This window comes from Anabrus simplex, chromosome 8 (genome assembly GCF_040414725.1).
Source record: "Anabrus simplex isolate iqAnaSimp1 chromosome 8, ASM4041472v1, whole genome shotgun sequence".
Classification (NCBI taxonomy): domain Eukaryota; kingdom Metazoa; phylum Arthropoda; class Insecta; order Orthoptera; family Tettigoniidae; genus Anabrus; species Anabrus simplex.
Window position 1 is genome coordinate 70,173,209 of NC_090272.1, and position 20,016 is coordinate 70,193,224.

The following is a 20,016-nucleotide window of genomic DNA, read 5'->3' on the forward strand; positions in this document are numbered from 1 at the left end:
TTGCATTTACCATCACGTCTGCAGCAGCGCTCTGTCGGAGGATGGTGACAACAGTACAGCCGGAAGTGAGAGTACTGTGTCACATGACACACAACTTCCTGAGAAGACAAATCAGACCTAATAGGAAACAAGGTTGTGTTGGTGAGGTGTAGAATCATTTTGTGGGAGTGGCTACTAATTGACCAACAATTTTTATTTTAAAGTTTTCGAGCCCCCTCCTCCAATGTAAGTAAACCTATTTCGTACGATAATTTGCCCATCCTTAGTTTACCGAAAAATTCATTTTCCTGTTTAATTGAGAGTAGGTTTTGCATGAAAAAAAGAAAAGAAAAAAAGATGGTTCTGTAATCCCCAGGAATAGCAAATTAAAATATTGATGACGTTACAGTTGCACGTGAACATTAAGCTGTTGTACATTATTAGGGTATCCATCGAAACTTTAAGTTACCGTAAGTAAGTGATGAAACATATAATTACCAGAAATTTTAGTTTAAAATGTAGTTGTCAAATGCATGATTTTCATCGATTGTGATTTAGGTATAAACAGCAAGACTTTAGAAAATATGAAGTTGTCATCTTTAAAATATTCCATAATTTGTAAATTGAGTTCTAAAACAAAATTGTTCGACCTCATCTAACACCATGTAAACAACTGTTGAGAGACGAAAACCTATTGATTTTACGAACGAAAGTATTAGTGATCATGGCAGTATACTTCAGCCCTGAACGCACTGCAGCAGACATAGTTGATACGCTTGGAAATGCGTTGAATATGATAAATGATGAAGAAAAGGTGTTAATTGCCGGTGACTTGAACTGTCCAGTAGATAAAAACAGCTGGAAAACTGAAGATGTTATGGACTACCTGAGGCACAGTGGATTTGTGCTGTTAAACAAGAAACAGGAATGGACATACATAGGACCAAATGGAGGCAGCACAATAGATTTAATGCTTTCAAGGGGTCTCATAACATTGGGAACAACAAAGCTGGTCCTCAAAGATGGCTCCATTGTAAGAAAGCACTTACCAGTGAGCACAGACATTATCACGAAGACGGAAGAGGTGGCTGAATTAAGAAAAGGAGCCAAAATCAGAAAGAATATAGACATAAACAAAGTGAAAGCAAAGACAAGCCAGATCAACGAGGTGAAGAAAATGATAGATGAAGGTGAAATAGATTCCGCAGCATGGTGGATAGCAAGTTGCTATGAGGAAGCGGCTCCTCTAAGTTTGGGGACAAGAAAGTCAAAACCTTGGTTCGACAAACAATGTTATGAGGCAAGGAGAAGTACATTAGAAAAATTGAACAGGGCAAGAGAAATAAGGAACAGAGAAAACTTGGAAGAGTACCGGCAACAGAGAGTTCAGTACAAAGAGCTCCTGAAGAGAAAAAAGATTCAGTACGTAGAAGAACAACAGAAGAGGATCATAGAAGAAGCTAAATTGGATCCATACAAGACTCTACGGCCGAAAACGAGCAAAATACATTCTAAGATTGATATGGAAACATGGAAATCACACCTCAACAAAACAATTGCTTTGAGAGATACGAGACCAACATTCAGATGTCCAGATCACAGAGAACCATCAAATTTAATAACGGAAAATGAAATCGTTCAGGCCATCAAGGAAGGAAGGCGCAATAGAACACCAGGACCAGATGGAGTCAGAAATGAGCATCTAAAAGAGACAGTGAGGGAATTGTTACCGGTATGGAGTGCCTTACTGAACAAATGCCTCGAAACTGGAAGGGTCCCAACAGATTGGAGGAAGGCAACAATCCGAATGCTATATAAGGGGAAAGGAGACGCAGATGATCCGAATTCCTACAGAGGGATCGCGATGGAACAAACAGGTTTGAAACTTCTGACAAGGATCTTAACGAAGAGAGTGATGAGTAAATTGGATGCACTGTTACCAGAGGAGCAATTTGGATTCAGACGGAAAAGATCTACAACTATGGCATTGGAGAATTTACTGAATCATATTCGTATCACCCTAGAAATGCCACGAGGCAAATTATTTGTGGCATTCATTGACTTCTCCAAGGCATTTGATTGGGTAAACAGAAGGTTACTCATAGATAAGCTGGAGAAGTTAATTGGAACATCTAATGTCACAACACTCATATCAAACCTGTTGGCTGAGAATTATATACAGGTGGACGATGGCATTGGGTCGTCAGATTGGATACCGCAGACTATAGGAGTTCTTCAAGGTGATCCACTTAGCCCTATATTATTTAACGCTTTCACCTCTGATGTAGTGTCAGAGATAAAGGAAAATACAGACACAGAAATGTACCTGTATGCTGATGACATGGCAATTGCGGCTGAAGACATAACAGAACTACAACGTGCGATGAACTTGTTAGTGGACTGGGCAAACAAGAATGAAATGAAAATAAATGAGGATAAGACTGAACTAGTCGTATTCAGGAAAGGAGGTAAACTAAAGGAAACAGAGCACATATGGTGTAATAATGTCCGCCTTCGCAGAGTTAGCAGTTTTAGATACCTAGGTGTAACCTTGCAGACCACATGCAGCAGTTTCAGGATCCATATAAGAGCTAGAATTATTGCAGCTCTGAAAGCGATGAATGACATCGAGAATATCACACAAATTGCAGTGGATACAGCCATGGTGCTTTTTCGAGTAAAAGTGCTACCAGTGTTAACCTATGGGCTTGAGATCATAGGGGAATTTCTGAGTTTGAAGCAATTAAACGACCTGGAAAAGATAAAATCCAGATATCTGAAGCGAGTCCTCAGTGTTTCAAAGACTACAAGATCTCGACTTGTATATGAACTCGCGAGAGAAACCTTCCTGATTGAGGACCTGAGATACAATCTTGTTTTACCAGGAGGCGCAGCATACGATAACCTGTTGCATAAACTTAGAGAAAAAAAGAGGGACATTTGGGAAGACTTCTACTCAACGGAGGCCATGACGAATCGAAAATGGATGGAAACGGGTTACCAACTGAGACACATAGTTACGAGGTTGGCTGTACACGGATTCCATTTCAAGATGTGCAAAAATAAAGTTTTTCACGATCCGAACATAAACTGTGTGTGTAGGCTATGTGACCAAGTATGTGAAAGATATCATATCCAGAAGTGTTCCTCGAGGTCCTGCTCGATTAGTGAATTTATTAAGGACTAACACTTATGCAGAGCGCATTAGACGCCACGCTGTCTTATCTGATTGTGAACTTCTATGCACATTGTGCGCAATAAAATTTATTATTAAAACAAAATTGTTAAACAATTTTTATAGTCGACAAATGTAGACATACTATTAGAGCAACTCTGGAAGTACATTGCTGAATGAGAGTATCCTTGAACTTTCTGAATGGCCATACAAACATTTCTTACAGTTTTCTTGTCACCGTGGTGCTGAACTGATGCTCCTTTATAGGTTTCTGTTTGTCGAACTTAGTGACCAATTATTGGTCCCAATGATACCGTTCGACATAACCTGTTTATAATTCGTATTTTCACATTTTTGGTACTTTATCTTTTTCTCGAGGATTGCGATTTTGATCAAATGTGTGATGTGAAGCTTCATCCAAGAGAATTTCAATATTTAGGAATGCAGCAGGCATACTGTCTGAAGCTTAAGGTCCCGTTGTTTGCGATCAAAAGCCTCATCTTTGTGTAAATGGTGACTTTTTTAGGCTACTTGGTAAGTGCAGTCAATAAATTGGTTTATAGTACACTTATATAAATATCTTTATTTCTATAGCTTGTTTAGGTAAGTAGTTTACTCAATTGAAAATTATCTTAAATGAAAATTACCATACAGTGTATGAAGTTACAGCTGTACAGTACTGGCACTGCATATTATCATTCTTTATTGGTGCTGGAGCTGGATTGCTGGTGCTGTTCTTTCGAGTTGATGTCCATGGATGACCTGTTCATCTGTGAGGATGGAGCCCCATCATGGATGAATTCTAATGTTGGTCCCTGCCTGGCTGGGAAACAAACCTGTGATCCCTTGCACCAAAGGCCAGCATGCTAACCAGTTAGTCACGGAGCTGGACTCCATCAGTACCAGAATTCAGAGAGTATACACCACTCAAACTGCCTAACTGGGTTCCTTGTACTATGGATTTAAATCTCGCACTTCACTATACTGGCAATATTACACAAGGACAAATTGGCTTCATTAGATGTTTCTGTCAAAACCTTGGAAGGTGTTGTATTTGGGAAGAATTACTTCTGAAAACGTGTTGAATATGTGCCATTTCTGCAGTCAAACTATATTAGAATTACTGGATCACGTCTAAAGCAGTGCCTTACAGGGTTAAAAATAATTGCATATATGATGCCTCAAGGCAAACAGTTTTTCGGTATAAAGAAATATTCAAATAACAGAGTTAAAAAAGAAATTTGCCTAGATCAGTATTTTAACCCCAGTATTCACATTGGCGATTAATACAGGGAAAGTTTTCATATGCCTTTTTGTGACTTGAAAAATGTATTCCATAAAATTTACTATTACAGTACAGTCCTGTAAAGTACTTAGTCTGGTTGAACGGTTGTGACTAGGTGCAGCAATGTTTGGAACACTGTAATACATTACAATACAGAGTGGAGTGGTCATGCATTACAGCTGTGGAGCTCAGTGGTTTTCTATAGTTTTCCATTTTCACTTCCAGGCAAATGCTTCCTATTCATAGGCCACAGCTGATTCCTTCCATCCTCCTTACCTAATTTAATTCACCATAATTCGTTTCATCTTCGTTAACTCCTCAAATAATGGCATCAGGAAGGGCATCCGGCTGTAAAAACATGTCATATGTAATTTCATTTTGCTCATCCCTGACATTGTACGAGAAACGGCACTAAGGTGTATGTAGACATACATACATACAGTAATACATAATATTCCTGGTGACAAATGACTTGTATGGGGAAATTCATGCCTACCCCCAGGTATTGGTTGTTACCAGGCACGAACTGCTGTATTGCTTTGTCAAAAGAACATTCCTCTACCACGACTGTGCTGATAGAAGAAAACTGTGTTCATTCCTGTATTGGAGGAGGAGGAAATGCAAGCGAATATTGTCCTGTTGGCTACTCCTGTAAACAAATCCTCTCTCAAAGATACAGGACCGGCGCCACTATACGTATAGCAACTAGGGCTTGATCGTGGGTGAGAGGAGAGGTTTGAGTAACTTGCATATCAGCCAGAGTTTCAGATGAACTTGTCAGCATAAAGCAGCTTTTAAAGGTGGGGCAGCTTGTGTTAATAGCTCATTCTCTTCACTGCATTTCTTTCTTTTCTTGCTGATCATTATATGGGACGGAATTTCCACTGAAAAATGAACTGGATTGTTTGAACGTTACAGTATGTATGTTCAGTCCGTCAGCGATTCCGCTGGTGGGATCCTCAACAGCTCTGCCATCAGCTGTCATAGATGGCCTAGGCATCACTGAAGAGACGTACTAGGGAAATGAGGAGTGAGGTAGTTTCCCTTTGCTTTCCTCACCGAGCCAGAGTTGCTATTACATATCAGTCTGCCAAGCCCACTGAAATGCATGCACCAACTGACCCTATGAGCAACATTTTCACTCCATTCATAGCAGGGACTGGCTGCATAAGGATTGGCATTACTAGCATTGCTCATACCTCAGTCACTTTCATATGGTCAAAGCCATGGATAAGACAGAGACAGATCTATGAAAGTAACAAAATTGCTCTAGCCTATACCAGAAGACATAGTGCACTGTAAACACTAGGTCCTGCCAGTAAAGGCATAACGTTACAGTACTTGGACAAATTTATTTCAGCTGAATTTTCTGCAAATTGTACTTACCATTTCTAAGTGAATTGTTGTGTGAGAATGCTATGTTTTACAAATGATTTCTAGCGAGAAGGAAAAAATGTCTATATTACAAGCTGCTTTACATCGCACTAACACAGATAGGTCTTACGGTGACGATGGTATAGGAAAGGGCTAGGAGTGGGAAGGAAGCGGCCGTGGCGTTAAGGTACAGCCCTAGCATTTGCTTTGTGTGAAAATAGGAAACCACTGAAAACTATCTTCAGGGCTGCCGATAGTGGGGTCAACTCGTTCGGTTTTATATTTTCTTCTGGCCTCTATATATTAAAATATTCCTTTTGCTATTTTAATAAACCTGAAATGGGTTTTATATAACCCTTCCACAAGTCTAAAACTTAACATTTTCCTAACTTGACACCTTGCAGGCCACATTAGGTTGAGTTAGTGTGATTTCCGTGCTAATGGCAAATTTCAGAAATTTACGTAGCTGAAGTCTAATTTAAATCATACGTGCTTAAATTGAGGTTTCTCTAGGACTTGCCAACAAATGTATATGACATGGATTTGTGTACAGAAATGTTACCAGTAGAACTTGTTTAAATGCATAAAATGTTCCATTTATCGTCGTGCAAACCTGTCTGCGCTTCTCACAGCACTATCAAACTTTGGAATTAATTTCGACTTATTGCATTTTAAAGGTACACTAATCATGAAGTACGCAAGATTCGGGCAAAATCAGAACAGGAGAAAAATGCCAACCAACTGACAGAAATGACTGTTAGTAGACATGACATCATATTTGAAATATTTCATGAAATATTTCCTGATATATTAAAAATTATTAAAATTTAAACAGACTCAAAGTCTTATTGCTAAACAGAGAACAAGAATGAAATGTTAAGCCCCATTTATTCTTTCACTACTCTGGATGATAAAATCATATTTCAGTCAGTCACTACTGATCTGCATTTACCAAGCTCGATAGCTGCAGTCACTTATGTGCGGCCAGTATTCGGGAGATAGTGGGTTCGAACCCCATTGTCGGCAGCCCTGAAGATGGTTTCCTCTGGCTTTCCATTTTCACACCAGGCAAAACCAGGCTGTACCTTAATTAAGGCCACGGCCACTTCCTTCCTAGTCCTAGCCCTTTCCTGTCTCATCGTCGCCGTAAGACCTATCTGTGTCGGTGCGACGTAAAGCCACTAGGAAAAAAAAAAATCTGCATTTAGAGCAGTCACCCAGGTGACAGATTCCGTCTGTTGTTTTCGTAGCCTTTTCTTTAATGACTTCAAAGAAATTGGAAATTTATTGAATATCTTCCTTGGTAAGTTATTTCAATCCGTAACTCCCCTTCCTATAAACGAATATTTGACCCAATTTGTCCTCTTAAATTCCAACTTTAACTTCATATTGTGATCTTTCCTACTTATTCGTCTACCAATGTCATTCCATGCTATCTCTCCACAGAGAGCTCGGAACATACCACTAGGTGGGTAAGGAAAAATATACTAGTGTTATTTAATACAAATACTTTCAATACGGATCCAAAAATTAATTTTATCACGTGTAACATACCACTTAGCCAAGCAGCTAGTCTTCTTTCTCCCAAGTCTTCCCAGCCCAAATTTTGCAACATTTTTGTAACTCTACTCTTTTGTCATGATTCATGGTGTGGGTTACTGTAGTCCTGTCCAGGTTCGTGAACTGTGGGCAATGGCTGAGTGGCTTAGTAAGTGGTCCTGAGAGTCGGGATACCAGTTGCTATGGAATGGGAGTGGGCATCTTGGACATAATTTGAGTCATGGCCCTCTTTGTGCTCAGACGGCTAGGACTATACAATCCACCAGTGGTCCATAATCCGTTAGAGGAGAGAACCTCACTTGGACTATGTGCAAGTAGGGTTGCATCCTGCTTCATGAATTTAGTGAGCTTGGAACATTTTCAGCAAGCCTCGGACCTATGGGAGTAACAGAGTCCCACTCCCATTTGACAGTCGAGGGACTCCTTGGAAACAACTTGGCGAACGAAATTGAATTCGATGGGGAGCTATCAGTATTAATGGGGCTGGTGGAAGAAAGTAGAACTGGCTAAGTCAGCAATGAGGATGCGTCTGGATGTGCTAAGAGTAAGTGATATTCGGGTAAGGAGAGATAACTTGGAAGAGATAGGAGATTATAAAGTGTACTTGACGGGTGTTAGAAAGGGAAGGACAGAGTATGGGGTAGGGCTGTTAATCACGAATACCACTACATGCAACATAGTTTCTGTTAGGCACGTAAATGAGGGAAGGATGTGGGTGAAGTTGGAAGAATTAGGAGGAGAATTGTCTCAATGTATTCACCATGTGAGGGTGCAGATGAGGATGAAGTTTACAAGTTTTAAGAAGCATTGAGTGACATCGTGGTCAGGGTCAGCAGCAAGGATAGAGTAGTGCTAATGGGCTATTTCACTGCGAGAGTTGGAAATAGAACTGAAGGATACGAAAGGGTGATTGGTAAATGTGAGGAAGATACGGAAGTTAATGCGAATGGGAAGTGTTTGCTGGAATTCTGTGCTAGTATGGGTTTAGCAGTTACGAATACATTCTTCAAGCATAAAGCCATTCACCGCTACGCATGGGAGGCCAGGGGTACCAGATCCATAATAGACTATATCGTATCTTAACCGACTTCGAATTCAGGAAGTCTGTTGTGAATGTACAAGTTTTCCGGGGATTTTCGATGATACAGACCACTGTCTGATCTGTAGTGAACTAAGTATCTCTAGGCCTAGGATAGAGAAAAAGAAATCTGTCTGCAAACGAATAAGGGTGGAAAATCTCCAGGACGAGGAAATTAGAAGTACCGTACATGGATATGATTAGTGAGAAGTTTCGAACAGTAGGCAAAAAGCAGATTCAGGATATAGAAAGAGAATGGGTGGCATACAGGAATGCTGTAGTAGAAACAGCAAGGGAATGCCTAGGAAAAAATGTGTGTAAAGATGGGAAAAAATGAACACCTTGGTGGAATGATGACGTGAGAGCAGCCTATAAACTTAAAAAGAAGGCTTATCAGAAATGGCTCCGAACAGGGGCCGATGCAGACAGGGAAGTGTACATAGAGGAAAGAAACAGAGCAAAACAAATTGTTGTTGAATCCAAAAAGAAGTCATGGGAAGATTTTGATGATAACCAGGAAAGGCTGGGTCAAGCAGCAGGGAAACCTTTCTGGACAGTAATAAAGAATCTTAGGAACGGGGGGAAAAATGAAATGAACAGTGTTTTGAATAATTCAGGTGAACTCATAATAGATCCCAGGGAATCACTGGAGAGGTGGAGGGAATATTTTGAACATCATCTCAGTGTAAAAGGAAATGTTCCTGGTGGTGTTGCGAACAGCCAAGCTCATGGGGAGGAGGAAAATGATGTTGGGGAAATTACGCCTGAGGGAGTGGAAAGGATGGTAAATAAATTCCATTGTCATAAGGCAGGAGGAATAGATGAAATTAGACCTGAAATAGTGAAGTATAGTGGAAAGACAGGGATGAAATGGCTTCATAGAGTAGCAAGATTAGCATGGAGTGTTGGTAAGGTACCTTCAGATTGGACAAAAGCAGTAATTGTACCTATCTATAAGCAAGGGAACAGGAAGGATTGCAACAACTATCGAGGTATCTCGTTGATTAATATACCAAGCAAAGTATTCACTGGCATCTTAGAAGGGAGGGTACGATCAGTGGTTGAGAAGAAGTTGGATGAAAACCAGTGTGTTTTCAGACCATAAAGGGGCTGTCAGGATCAGATTTTCAGTATGTGCCAGGTATTTGAAAAATTCTACAAGAGGAATGGACAGCTGTGTTTGTTTCATAGATCTAGAGAAAGCATATAACGGGGTAGCGAGGGAAAATATGTTTGCCATACAGGGGGACTATGGGATTAAGGGTAGATTATTAAAATCAATCATAGGCATTTATGTTGACAGTTGGGCTGCAGTGAGAATTGATGGTAGAATGAGTTCTTGATTCAGGGTACTTACAGGGGTTAGACAAGGCTATAATCTTTCACCTTTGTTGTTCATGGTTAACATGGATCATCTGTTGAAAGGTATAAATTTGCAGGGAGGGATTCAGTTAGGTGGAAATGTAAGCAGTCTGGTCTATACTGACGACTTGGTCTTAATGGCAGATTGTGCCGTAAGCCTGCAGTCTAATAGCTTGGAACTTGAAAGTAGGTGCAGTGAGTATGGTTTGAAAATTAGCCTTTCGAAGACTAAATTGATGTCAGTAGGTAAGAAATTCAACAAAATTGAATGTCAGATTGGTTATACAAAGCTGGAACAAGTAGACAATTTAAAGTATTTAGGTTGTGCGTTCTCCCAGGATGGTAATATAGTGAGATTGAATCAAGGTGTAGTAAAGCTAATGCAGTGAGCTCACAGTTGCGATGAACAGTATTCTGTAAGAAGGAAGTCAGCTCCTAGACGAAACTATCTTTACATCGGTCTTTTCTCAGACCAACTTTGCTTTATGGGAGCGAAAGCTGGGTGGACACAGGATATCTTATTCATAAGTTAGAGGTAACAGAAATGAAAGTAGCGAGAATGATTGCCGGTACAAAGAGGTGGGTACAATGGCAAGAGGGTACTCGGAACAAGGAGATAAAGGCTAAGTTAGGAATGAATTCGATAGATGAAGCTGTACGCATAAGCCGGCTTCGGTGCTGGGAAGGCATGTCAGGCGAATGGAGGAGGATAGGTTACCTAGAATAATGAAGGACTCTATTATGGAAGGTAAGGGAAGTAGAGGGAGACCAAGACGATGATGGTTAGACTCAGTTCCTAACGATTTAAAGATAAGAGGTATAGTACTAAATGAGGCCAAAGCACTAGTTGCAAATAGTGGATTGTGGTGACGTTTAGTAAATTCACAGAGGCTTGGAGACTGAACGCTGAAAGGCATAACTATTCGTAATGATAATGCGTGTGTATGTACTCTTTTGTCGGAAATCACCCAGAACAAATCGAGCTGCTTTTCTTTGGATTTTTCCAGTTCTTGAATCAAGTTATCCTTGTAAGGGTCCTATACACTAGAACCATACTCTATTTGGGGTCTTACCAGTGATTTGCATGCCCTCTCCTTTACATCCTCACTACTTTTTGTGATTACCTCAATGAAAATATTTCCTTGTATTAACACCTAGGTACTTACAGTGATACCAGGGGCCGATGACCTTCGATGTTAGGCCCCCTAAAACAACAAGCATCATTATCATCATCATTACAGCGATTCCCATAAGGAACTTTCACCCCTTCATTGCAGTAATTAAAACTGAGGGTCTTCTCCTATTTGTGAAACTGACAACCTGACTTTTAATTCTGTTCATACCATTGCCTGCTGTCCATCTCACATTATAGAGGTCATTTTGCAGTTGCTCAAAATGTTGTAACTTATTTCTTATTCTGTACAGAACAACATTATCGGCAAAAAGGCTTATCTCTGATTCCACTTCTTTACTCAACGTTGCCAATAAATGAGTGTCTGTATTTATAATATGATCAAGACCACCTCTGTAATATAACGGTAAGCACTACTAGCTTCCTTCCTCGGGGGCCGGGCTTGATTCCCGATACAGCCAGAAATTGAAGATTGACATGAGGGTACATGCAGCTCATGTTCATTAGGGGTTGCTTGAAAAGAGTTGCACCGCCTCGGGGCAAGGACAGAAGTTTATGTACGTAAAACGAGGTTTTTCTGTGAGCTATTATATTGTGTAATGAAGGCCTATTTCTATAATTATATTTGTCTACTGCCTTTTTAAATCCATTTCGTGAGGTTGTGACAGAATACTATAAAATTTCACATTGTGGTCTGTAGTACGGTATGTTGTTATTATTGTTCCAGAGATTCTGTGGAGCAGAAAGAGGTGAAAGAAGGTGCTGGTGTAAATGGGTCTAACTACATCAAAATTAATTTTAAACTTTAAATAATGTTTCATGGTGTGGGTTACTGTAGTCAAGTCCTAGTTCGTGAACCGTGTGCAACGGCTGAGTGGCCTAGTAAGTGGTCCCGAGAGTCGGGATACCAGTTGCTATGGAATGGGAGTGGGCATCTCGGACATATTCTGAGCCATGGCCCTCCTTCTGCTCAGGCGGCTAGGACTATACAATCCACCGGTGGTCCATAACCCGTTAGAGGAGAGATCCTCACTTGGACTGTGTAAGTAGGGTAGCATCCTGCTTCATGAATTTAGTGAGCTTGGAACATTTTAAGCAAGCCTCGGACCTATGGGAGTAACTGAGTCCCACTCCCATTTGACAGGCGAGGGACTTCTTGGAAACAACTTGGCGAACAAAATGGAATTCGATGGGGTGCTATCAATATTAATGGGGCTTATGGAAGAAAGTAGAACTGGCTGAGTCAGCAAAGAGGATGCGTCTGGATGTGCTAGGAGTAAGTGATATTCGGGTAAGGGGAGATAACTAGGAAGAGATAGGAGATTATAAAGTGTACTTGACGGGTGTTAGAAAGGGAAGGGCAGAGTATGGGGTAGGGCTGTTTATCAGGAATACCATTGCACGCAACAGAGTTTATAAGGTACGTAAATGAGTGAATGGTGTGGGTAGATTTGGCAATTGGAGGAACTACGACGAGAATTGTCTGTGTATTCACCATGTGAGGGTGCAGATGAGGATGAAGTTGACAAGTTTTATGAAGCATTGGGTGACATCATGGTCAGGGTCAACAGCAAGGATAGAATAGTGCTAATGGGCGATTTCAATTCGAGAGTTGGAAATCGAACTGAAGGATACGAAAGGGTGATTGGTAAATGTGGGGAAGATATGGAAGCTAATGGGAATGGGAAGCGTTTGTTGGACTTCTGTGCTAGTATAGGTTTAGCAGTTATGAATATATTCTCAAGCATAAGGCTATTCACCGCTACACATGTACGAGTTTTCTGGGGATTTTTCGATGATACAGACCACTATCTGACCTGTAGTGAACTAAGTATCTCTAGGCCTAGGGTAGAGAAAGTGAAATCTGTCTGCAAACGAATAAGGGTAGAAAATTTCCAGGACGAGGAAATTAGACGGAAGTACATGGATATGATTAGTGAGAAGTTTCTAATGGTAGACAGTAAGCAGGTTCAGGATATAGAAAGAGAATGGGTGGCATACAGGGATGCTGTAGTAGCAATAGCAAGTTAATGCCTAGGAACAACTGTTTGCAAAGATGGGAAAAGGCGAACGTCTTGATGGAATGATGAAGTGTGACCAGCTTGTAAACGTAAAAAGATGGCTTATCAGAAATGGCTCCAAACAAGGGCCGAGGTGGACAGGGATTTGAACGTAGATGAAAGAAACAGAGCGAAACAAATAGTTGTTGAATCCAAAAAGAAGTGTCGGGAAGATTTTGATAATAACCTGGAAAGGCTAGGTCAAGCAGCAGGGAAACCTTTCTGGACAGTAATAAAGAATCTTAGGGACGGAGGGCAAAAGGAAATGAACAGTGTTTTGAGTAATTCAGTTGAACTCATAATAGATCCCAGGGAATCACTGGAGAGGTGGAGGGAATATTTTGAACACCTCAACGTATAAGGAAATCTTCCTGGTGGTGGTGTGAACAGCCAGGCTCATGAGTAGCAGAAAAATGTTGGTAAAATAACGCTTGAGGAAGTGGGTAGGATTGTAAATATACTCCATTCATAAAGCAACAGGAATAGATGAAATTAGACCTGAAATGGTGAAGTATAGAGGGAAGGCAGGGGTGAAATGGCTTCATAGAGTAGTAAGATTAGCATGGAGGGAAAAGATGTTCGCCATACTGGAGGACTGGAATTAAAGGTAGGTTATTAAAATCAATCGAAGGCATTTATGTTGACAATTACGCTTCAGTGAGAATTTATGGTAGAATGAGTTCTTGGTTCAGGGTACTTACAGGGGTTAGACAAGGCTGTAATCTTTCACTTTTGCTGTTCGTAGTTTACATGTATCTGCTGCTGAATGGTATAAAATGGCAGGGAGGGATTCAGTTAGGTGGAAATATAGTAAGCAGTCTGGCCTATACTGACGACTTGGTCTTAATGGCAGATTGTGCCGAAAGCCTGCAGTCAAATATCTCGGAACTTGAAAATAGGTGCAAAGAGTATGGTATGAAATTAGCTTTTCGAAGATTAAATTGTTGTCAGTAGGTAATAAATTCAACAGAATTGAATGTCAGATTTGTGATACAAAGCTAGAACAGGTCGATAATTTCAAGTATTTAGGTTGTGTGTTCTCGCAGGATGGTAATATAGTGAGATTGAATCAAGGTGTAGTAAAGCTAATGCAGTGAACTTGCAGTTGCGATCAACAGTATTCTGTAAGAAGGAAGTCAGCTCCCAAACGAAACTATCTTTACATCGGTCTGTTTTCAAATCAACTTTGCTTTACGGGAGCGAATGCTGGGTGGACTTAGGATATCTTATTCAAAATTTGGATGCAACAGAAATGAAAGTAGCGAGAATGATTGCCGGTACAAACCGGTGCGAACAATGGCAGGAGGGTACTCAGAACATGGAGATAAAGGCTAATTTCGGAATGAACTCGATGGATGAAGCTGTACGCATAAACCGGCTCCGGTGGTGGGGTCATGTGAGGCGAATGGAGGAGGATAGGTTACCTAGGAGAATAAGGGACTCTGTTATTGAGGGTAAGAGAAGTAGAGTTAGACCAAGACGACGATGGTTAGACTCAATTTCTAACGATTTAAAGATAAGATGTATAGAACTAAATGAGGCCACAGCACTAGTTGCAAATAGAGGATTGTGGCGACGTTAGTAAATTCACAGAGGCTTGCAGACTGATCGCTATAAGGCATAACAGTCTATAATGATAGTATATGTATGCAAATAAATGTTATACTTCTTTTAGAATCTCAAACTTAACAAACAGTATTTTCAGGTAGTGGTAATCAGGTACAAAATAGCGATAGAGATACAAAAATTGGAAAACCCAGCAATAGGTAATTTACAACTTTTGAGCTTCAGGCTCCAGATTTACAAGTTTTGCAAATGTTGCATCAGTCAGATAAGGAGAGATATCTCCCAATACACAGTGTTCACGAGCACTTGGCTCCATCAGTAACAATTTACGGCCTTCAAAAGGCACCCGTCAATATTACAGTAAGCTTAGAAAAGAGCTTACATGCTCTCCAACATTAACAGATTTCTAACAGCCCGCTTAAGGCAACATTACACAAAACCTTACGATCTCTGGCCTCTGTCGGCACAATTTACAATTTAAAATTTTTGTTTACACAGGGGTCTCAATTAACCAAACTACTGGGCCTTTGTGGAAAGAACAGATTAAATTACTGGCCCAAACACAAAATGAACAGAGGCGTGCACTTGCACTCCTAGAAAATTAAAACCCTAATTGGGCTCTCGGCCCGATGATACAGGGGCTAATCCCAAGCTACTGAGGTGACTAGAATGGAGATTAATTTAACACTTTACAGAAAAGAGAAAAGGTTACAAAATCATAGTCACCTCAAATTAAATTGAAGGGGAACTCGAGGGTATCGCACTCTCTATCCCTGATTTACAGTTTTAAGACTTTGTGAAATATTACATTAGCTGAAAGAAGGATTACATTTTAGAAAACAGGAGGTTACATAATTAGAAATTTGAACCTTCCCTTCGTGTAAGTCTGCGAAGTTAGCTACAGAAAAATAAGACTGGTGGTCATTACCTTGGCTGATGGACTGCCTGGTGAAGAATGAGGCACCCCGCCTCCTGTCTTAACACACACACTCACAGAAATACGGTGATCAAAAGACAAGGTAGCCAGAAAAGCTTCAGCTTACATACCCGAGAGGATTGTTTGGGAGGATTCTGGACTAAATCCGGACCAACCCTCTCATTTTTATTGGCCGAATCCAAAGTTACACTAAAAAACCAACAAGAAGCCTGTGATAGGCTGAAAAATAATTACAGAAATTTCTAATTGGCCAAATTCAAAAGCTGGTGGGATGAGAAGGAAGGGGGGCCAACTCAAAAGTAAATGAACATTAATTTTGTTATGAAAACCTAGAAACACAAAACTTCCTTAAATCACAAGTTCTTCCACCTTGCATCAGAGTGCATGACCTCAGTTTTTGTAAGGACATCTATGGAGAAAATTTCAGGCTACTTGCTTTACACCAAAAAGAACAAGAAATCCAGACAGTTTAGCAAACTTAGAAATGACAAACTTCTCATTTATTTAGTAGTGACATCTTCTGATTAATGTCCCAACTTCAAGCAGTAGTTGTTTCATGTTTTGTATGAGAGATAGCGTTCTTTAAGGCTCTTTTCTTTTAAATGCGCGGGGTTGAGGTGTACCTCTCTGTACAATTATTATGGCTATCATTGAGACTGTGGTAATATAGAATACAATGTATCTTATGATGTGTGTGCTTTAAAAAAGATATTCTATTGTAGCTTATTTTGAAATTTAACATTCCTATATAATAATTTGTTTGTAATTATTGTTAACCTTTACATTTTGTAAAGAGTTATTTTGTATTAAATTTACAAATCCCGAATCACTTCTTGTTATTTACTGCTAAGATCCGACGTCTTTTTAAATCCATTACGTGCGATCAAGAAGGAAAGCTCTGTATTACAGTGTCTATTACTGCAGCCAATAACAATCGCATCATTCTGTCGGAATGTTGTGACATAAAAATATAATCATCTGAAAGCACTGTAAAATAATCGAATAAATGCATCTGTCACACACATTTCAGCTTCTTATGGTGAGTTGTTGAAGAAGATGCCTCTAAGTAGTTCTCGTAGTATCCACCCGAAGCAGCACAGTGATATATGCACGGAGCCTTTAGCAACTCTTCATTCATTTGGTACAGCTCTTTCATGCAAACAATAATCAGATAAGTAATTCAGATATGGTACCATATCCCAACCCATTGTCTTTAGTATATGTCCAGAAATCAGCAGCAGTTCCAGCTGCTTTTATAGTTTTCAACTTTTGTATCTTATTGTAAATGTCATTATCATAGGTAAATTTTAATACTTCTTTTGCATTAGTCAAATCCTCCATCAGGACATTATCCTTGTAACCAAAAATCTTTACATACTGTTGCTTGAATACTTCTGCCTTCTGAAGATCCTTACATACATACTCCCCTTCCTCATTAATGATTCCTGGAATGTCCTCCTTGGAACCTTTTTCTGCCTTAAAGTACCTATACATACCATTCCATTTTTCACTAAAATTTGTCTTGACTGCCAATTATCAATTTTCACTGTGACAACGGCAACAAAGCTTTGAAAGTAGTATGTAACATGGTCTGATAGTTTGTTACAATGGCTGATACTCATTCCTAGCATTTTCTACTATTCTGACAAACACCCTTGCCAGTTCTTCAGAGTTACTTATAGTGTTTCCTTGATTTCCTTTGAATTAACAAGCTGGTAGGTGGTGTATGAAAGATTTAGCATCAGATCTTGAAGGTTCTGGGTCTTTCCCAGAACTTTTCCATTGAGAATTTCGATCAGAGAGCTGTTTTGCTGTAGGATGTGCCAAATGAATTTGGCTGTCGATTTCGTCATCATCGTGCCTTTGGTATTGTTAAGGGTGTTTAGAAGATCATTAATAATTTAAAGTAACATTTTAACAGATAATTAAAAGGACATTCCTTGTTTTTGCCACTGTACAGAATTTCTCAATTAATAGTAGTGTTACCGAGCTCAATAGCTGTAGTCGCTTAAGTGCGGCCAGTATCCAGTATTTGGGAGATAGTAGGTTCGAACCCCACTGTCGGCAGCCCTGAAAATGGTTTTCCGTGGTTTCCCATTTTCACACCATGCAAATGCTGGGGCTGTACCTTAATTAAGGCCACGGCCGCTTCCTTCCCACTCCTAGCCCTTTCCTGTCCCATCGTCGCCATAAGACCTATCTGTGTATGTGCGACGTAAAGCAAATAGCAAAAAAAAAAATAGTAGTGTTAAACTTATAGTATATTAGTAACTATGTCATAATAGGTTAAATGCTCAGATGGGAAAGCTAACTAGCACAAAATATGCAGTATGTATCTGAAATACTCTTAACGAATATCAGGACTGTCATCTTTGAAGGAATGGAATACAGACTATGCAAGCTGCATTTCTGAGTATTACATTGCTTAGAAGAATGTCACAGATGTTCCAAAACTTCTGAAACAGGTGGTGAGAAAGACTGTGCGACCTTAGTCATCACGACAGTGAGCTTGTGACCAGTTGTGGGAGCAGAGTAGGCAGTGGTAGGGGACACGTACAGTGACAAAACAGGCATATGAGGTATTCACCATGTATTTCACAGGCAGAATACCTAAAGGTAAAGAGCAACACTGCCTGCTGTCATTTCTTGATGGATGCAGTACTTTTGCATCCATCTCTTCTTGGCACAGGCCAGAGTAAAGTGTAGCTTCCACCGAAGTCCCAGTCAACATCCATGGCTGTGACAATATGGAAGCTGCTGGGGTGTGAGTAGTGCTGAGTAATGACATTCAGAGCATGACTGGTGCGTCTGAGTGTTACGAAAGGTGCTGCTCATAGGGTCAGTCGTGCTGCAATAGTACTTTCTGACCCAGTGAGGAAAGCAATGGCAAACTACCTCACTCCTCATCTTGCCTAGTACGCCTCATTTTGGTGCTGTCATTGGTTTTTGGGGTTTCCTTATAACCGCATAACCTTTAGTGGTGCTATTTGAGGATCCAACCAGCCTCTGGGCTGATGACCTAACAGACACACAGACAAAGAGCAACACATATGCCATACTGCAGTTAGCAGTTACACTCGTTTGTTTACAGCAATTTGTAACTTCTGATTCGTTCATCTTGGACAGTCGTCGTGCAGTGAACCAGTAAAATCACGTACTGCCGTAGTATGATCCTCTTAATACTTTCATGATTTACAAGTCCTTGATAGTTACAAATTGCGCTACATGTATTCATATTGATTTATAGAATATAGCCCACCCGGTGGCCATGATTGTTAAGGCGCTGAAGTCTAAACGGTCTGACACCGAGGTTAGTCGGTTCGAGTCCCGTTGGTCGAAAAAAAATTCACCATCAGAATGTTGGCCGGCAGGGTTGGGGAGGCGGTGGTATAAAATTTCTAATCACTAGATTGCGTGCCAAAAGCCTGGATTAAATTCCAAACCTCTCCACAGTGCTCATATGGAGTGAGGGCATATGGCGCTGTTGATGGTGATTCGTTCGTTGGATGGAGACATTAAGCCTTGAGCAGACCCCTTGGTGCTATTTGCCAGAAGTAGGTATGTGCCGGCACCAGGTTTCACCCTCTTCCTACTATCATATATCACGTCATTCATTTCATCTCATTAACTCCTCTGATGACGTTGACGTCAGGAAGGACATCCCGTCATAAAAACCCTCCACGACAGATTCATCTCACCTCATACCCGACCCCGTAGGGAAACTGGACAAGGGTTGGACAAACATTAATTTATAGAATATATCTCTTGCCATTTTGAAGTGTGCTTTATGGGAAAGAATCTGACAACCAGTAGCCTTATTATCTCAACGAGGAGACATTTCTTCACAGTGGTACAAAAAAATTTTCCATCTGTCTGGCATTCAGTGAAAGTATTTCAGATACACTGTATATATAGACAGAAAACAGATGGAGGCTACCTATTTGCCAAGCAAGCACACCTAGGTAGTACACACACAAATCCAAAAATTTTTACAACATTCATTTGTGGAGGATAGAGAAAGAATGGTGGTTACTGCTATTCGTACTGGGATACTGCTGCGGAGTAAAGGGAAGGGATGTGTTTAAGAAGAAGAGAAGTGTTACCTGATGTCAAGGCCAGGTTTTCTGTATAGATAAGAAATGTGTTTTTCCACCAGTCAATACACAATTTGTTTTAAATAGATTAAACTAGTACTGGTTTCGGCTCTTTAACGGTACTAGTTTAATCTATTTGAAACAAATTGTGTATTGATTGGTGGAAAAACACATTTCTTATCTATACTTTGAATCTGTCAATACGGAAAATGAAATTTATAAATAATAAAACAGGTTTTCTGCATACGTACCTAATTTTGATTATTTCCAGTAAGAATTTTATAATGAATCTCATTGTTACTAGCCCAGGTCAAGGCTTGGAAGTGGAGGCCTCGCCCACACAGGCTAGAGAGGCATCCATGGTTCCTCCACATGGGTGATATGGCGGTTCAGATGAAGTGGGGCTGGTGATTG

The 20,016-nt window shown here is 40.2% G+C and overlaps 1 protein-coding gene across 2 annotated transcripts in view; it reads left to right on the forward strand.

Moving 5' to 3' along the window:
- Window positions 1–91: 91 nt before the first annotated feature.
- Window positions 92–20,016, forward strand: part of scramb1 (scramblase 1) — a 187,764-nt gene continuing 167,839 nt past the window's right edge. The window contains exon 1 of one of the 2 annotated variants that reach the window (XM_067152270.2): window positions 92–225. The gene's annotated coding sequence lies outside the window, so the exon portion shown is untranslated. Of the gene's footprint in view, window positions 226–387; window positions 450–20,016 lie in introns of those variants that run through there. The other variant, XM_067152271.2, reaches the window with a different exon arrangement.